Below are 5,108 nucleotides of genomic sequence, written 5' to 3' on the forward strand. Positions count from 1 at the left end.
TATTCCCTTTCTTTGGGTGTCCATTGTTTGCAAATATTATGATAGTTATATTGAGAGTTACAAGTGTATCTTTAGACTGTCTTCATTTCTGTCAGGACCATTACACTAAGAGTCTTATTGTGCTACTGAGAACCTGGATCATCTCTGCAGGACCATGGGAAACTTTCGAAGGGCGTAAAGGAACTAATAAATTGCTACTCTTTCTTTCACAGGAGATTGAAATTCAATCTCTGATATCTGAGAAGAGGCCTAAAAGTCTTCTAAGTATGCTCCATCTCACGAACATCCCTCGGGTGGAGGAACTGAGTGGACAACACAGCTCTGGATCCTTTTGTCCTTATTTTAGGTAAGGCATTGATTATGTGTCTTAAATCCTACCTTTGTAAGGGGCAGAAACACAACATGCTCTGTCCGAGTAGGAACAAAATGTCTGGGCTTAAATCCTTGCCTTGCCATACCCACCTCTACTTCAGCCCTGAATGTCTCTTTCTGATATCCCATCTCCCGAGCTACACAATGTGATAGTCCTAAGACCCAGTTTTTACACCAATGGCAAGAAAAGGTAATTATTTATGTTATAATAAATCCACTAGGGCCTATGGCCTGTCTGTCACAAAGTTAAATTTTTAAAAATTGTTTTGTGTGCATAGTTGTTTTGCCTACATGCACAGTGTGTGTGTGTGTATGTGTGTGTGTGTGTGTGTGAAAATATACTGCCCATAGGAGCCAAAAGACACTATTGAATGCCCCTGAACAATGTTGGCTGTGAGCCACCAGGTAATTGCTGGGAATCAAATCCGGGTTCACTGGAAAAACTGTGTTATCAAAAGTTGAATGCTTTGCTAACCCTTCCCCTAACCAGGTACTTTTGACTGACATTACAGTACCTTACATAGATTCTGGCCAATGGAGTGAGTCTCAGATTCAACCAGAATATACTCTTATAATGGTTGGCATATATTACATGGCAAGTTGGTATTGGAGTTCATAGGGGTCACAGCTAGGTCAAACCACCGATGTGTTTTCTCCCTTTGGAGCTATCTAGCACCTTCTAGCAGGACAAAAGAAAGACAGCAGGGAGGATAATTGCAGCTTAGTTCTGGCTTGTTTTCTTTGTATCTTACAACCAAGGCATGTGCTACCATTAACAATGAGGTCTTATCTTGTAGTTATGATGGACAACCAGAAGGAATGCAAAGAGCCTGTATTGTTTTGGGGTCTCTGGGACCTTCCTGACAAATAACTCATAAACAAGGTCTCTCATCCAGGCACTATTTTTGTTTTGTTTAATAAATCACAGCTTCTGAGAAAAGCTTTTTTCCAGTCACGCAGGGTATTTACTTCAAGTTCTTTTCTTTTTATCATGAATTCTAGTTTTTAAAATGTGGCTACAAGATAGTAGATTTCCATGGGTTTTTTTTTTCATATCCCTTTCATTTTGCTTAGCCCTTTCCCAGCTTGCTGGTCTCTCCTCTTTGTCCATGTCCTCCTTGCTATCCACTCCCAGTATTCTCCCTGTCTACTTTTATATTACCTATGCTCTAGTATCCTTCATCCCACAAGACAGCTTCCTCCCAATGGCATCTTTATAATTCTTGATTTCTGCGAGGGAACTCCGAGTTGCACACACAAAATTAGATTCGAGGCTAGGATCCACGTGTGATGGAGAAGATGTGACATTGGTTTTTCTGGGGAGAGGAAGTTAGACATTTTATAAAGAGGAAGTTAGACATTTTATTTATCTTATAGTAGTAGACAAAAGTCTCCCCTTAACGCTGACCCATGCTTAGAGTAAACAATTAAAGCATCTATATAACACCCAACAACATGAATGGTTTGTAAGAGTCAAAAGATGAAGCTAAGTTATTGAGCTCTGTGTTAGATTTTACTCATTTCTTTATTGGACTTTCTCCAACTTGAGTATCTTCTAAGTTGAAATGGCATATTTATATTATAATCTCAGAAACTAAAATAAATAATAGTTTAAAAGACAGAAAAGTAGAAGGAGGGTTATTAGGGAACAGGAAGGGGAATGAAAGTCAGGAGTCAAGGGTACTATATGTATGTGTAAAACATCATCATGAAAATCATTAGTTTGTACAATTAACTTATACTAATAAAAAGACAAAAGGAATGATCAAGGATGATCTCAGCATTTCTGCACAAAGTCGGGGACTTGAGCAGGGACATGTGTTCAGTGATGTTATTCAGATTCACACAGTGGGGGATGAGAGAAGAAGACTGGGCTTGCAGAATTCCTGAGTAGTAGGTAAAAAGGGAAGATAACAGAGTGCAGAAGCCAGACTTACTCAGTGGAGTCCTGCACGTATGATCCCAACTAAAAATTTCAGCCCCACCACTTACTGGTACTTTATCTCCATGTCTATTTCCTCACTAGTAAAATGGAATCATAAGAATTCCTGTGCCTTGAGACTGTAGTGTAGAGGAAATATAATGCCATATTCAGTGTTCTTGACTACAAAGAGTTCAGTGTAACAGCAGGATGATTCTCAGTGTCCCTAGGATTAGTGGTGCCAGCACAGACAGAGGTTGAAGCAGTGGAAGATCTTTCAACTCTCAGTGGGAGCAGAGAGATTCACTTTGAGCTAAGTGGTTCCACATGTGTCTTGAAAGTTAGTAGTATGAAGACCCCACCCTTCAAGCAGGAAGCAGGAGAAAGGTCACTGGAGAGTCCAAGATTTAGCCAAGGATCACAGCTTCTACTTTCATGACTTATCTTGAAAACAATATGTGAGGTACGTGGGTAGCCATCATATGTTAGCCTGGATGTCCCACTATAAGCAGATCCTGAGATCAAGATTTAAGTGTACATGTATCAGATGTTCCTGAAAGAACTACGTAAGGGCATGAATACAGTAGGTAAGGTCATGGACAGGAGGAGAAAGGAAAGTGTGGGATTTTCTAGTTAAGTCCCAGCCTCCTCTGTATCCTTCAAGGATGCTGACATATGTAAATTACACACGAGAGTAAATTACACATGGAGGCTTCACTATTCCTGCAGGATTGGCTAAGGACTTTCCTCAAGGGACTTAAACTCTCCTTGATCTTCTGGTTTCCTGTGCTTTCAAGAAAGGGGTTCTTATCACTCAAGGACAGACTTCCTAAAAGAGTCCCAAGTACTGCTGGTTAAAAGCAAAATAACAACAACAATGACAACAAAACAAACAAAACAACAAAAACAACAACACTGGTGAACAGCTTGTCAGTTTCTTAGCAAAGAAAACAAATCCTTCTCTTAGGATTCCACCATCCCACTTGTTGCTACTATCCAAGGGCATTGTAAATGTATGTATATACACACACACACATACACATACACACACACCACAAACATTTGCAGCTACCTCATTTACACCAGTCTAAACTTGAAAGCTTCCCTGTTCTTCTTGAGCAGGCAAAGATGAATTAACTGAGATATATTTAAACAATGGACTGTTGTTCAGTGTTTAAAAGTATCAAAGTATCAAAGTATTAAAGTGGTCATATCATTTAACATTCTGGTGTGTGTGTGTTGTGTGAAACACCTGTGATACTTCCAGGTGCTTCGCATCCTTAATCCCTTGAAAGTGTATTTACAATTTTACCTATTCTACAGGATTTGAACTATCATATTTATTGGACTATGTTGGACATTTCCTCATGTCCTCATTGGTCATCTTTATATTCATTGTAAAGTACATGTGTGCATTTGACCTATATTTTATTAGGTTGTTTTTCTATTTTTTTTTCATTCCAAGAGCTCTTTATATATTCTGCATCTGAGTCCTTTGTGAGGTATAGGTACAGAAAATATTTTCTCCTAGAATCTTCTCACTCTATTTGATCTTTTTGATGGCACATTTGAATAAAATTTCAAACTATATTAAGATTAACACAATCTGCTTTAGTAATTCATATTTTGTGACCTATAATCACCTATACTAATTTTTGATGTTCCAAATCGAGAATATTTTTCTTAAGGTACTAATTAGCACATATGCTTTTAAATAAAGCTAAAGGTGTGTTTTCTTTCTGAATGTTTAATATTTCACCCTGTTTGTTAAAAAATGATGATTGCCATTGCTTACTGAATTGTTTTGTTGCTTTGCCCAAAGATAAATAATGAAATTGGTCATTCATGTATTTTTTTTTAAATTCTCCATCTGCTTCCATTAATTCATAGATAGAAACTTTCTAATTTTTTCTTAATTAATCTACAATTATAATAAGTTCTGTAATCTGATAATATAAGTCCTGGAACATTATTCTTTCAAGAAAAAATATTTAGGTGAAGAGGGGAACATGAACTGGTATTGGGTAGGGGAAAAGGACTGAAGCGCTGAGGGTCAACAGAAAGAATGGAAACAGGCAACCTCAGGAGTTAGGAGGTTGGAGGAACCCTCTAGAATGTACCAGAAACCTGGGAGATGAGAGACTCTCAGGACTCAAAGGGAGGGAGCTTAGATGAAATGCCTGACAGTGGGGAGAGCAAACTTGTAGAGTCCACCTCCAACAGAAAGACGAGGCATCAAGTGAGGGAGGGGGTTGTCATCCCATAGTCAAAACTCTGACCCATGATTGTCCCTGTCTGAAAGAACTGCAGGGATGGAAATGGAGAGGAGCCTGAGGAAAAGAAGGTCCAGCGACAGGCCCAAAGTGGGATCCAGCTCAAGGGTAAGTCCCAAGGCCTGACACTATTACTGAGGCTATGGAGTGCTCACATAAAGGGACCTATCATGATTGCCTTCCAAAAGACCCAACAAACAGCTGTAAGAGTCAGATGCAGATAGTTGCCCTCAACCAATGGACAGAAGCTGGTGGCCCCTGTGGTTGAATTAGGGAAAAGCTGGAAGAAGCTGAGGAGGAGGACAACCCCATAGGAAGACCAGCAGTCTCAATCAATCTGGACCCTGAGATCTCTCAGACACTGGTCCACCAACCAGGCAGCACACACTACATGATATGAGGCCCCCAACACATATACAGAAGAGGACTGTTGGGTCTGGGTTCAGTCAGAGAAGAGGCACCTAACTCTCAGGAGACTGGAGACACCCAGGAAGTTTAGAGGTCTGGGGGGTGGGGGGTGGGATGGGGTGGGGCATCCTCCT

Source organism: Grammomys surdaster, unplaced genomic scaffold (assembly GCF_004785775.1).
Source record: "Grammomys surdaster isolate TR1022 unplaced genomic scaffold, NIH_TR_1.0 147, whole genome shotgun sequence".
Lineage (NCBI taxonomy): Eukaryota > Metazoa > Chordata > Mammalia > Rodentia > Muridae > Grammomys > Grammomys surdaster.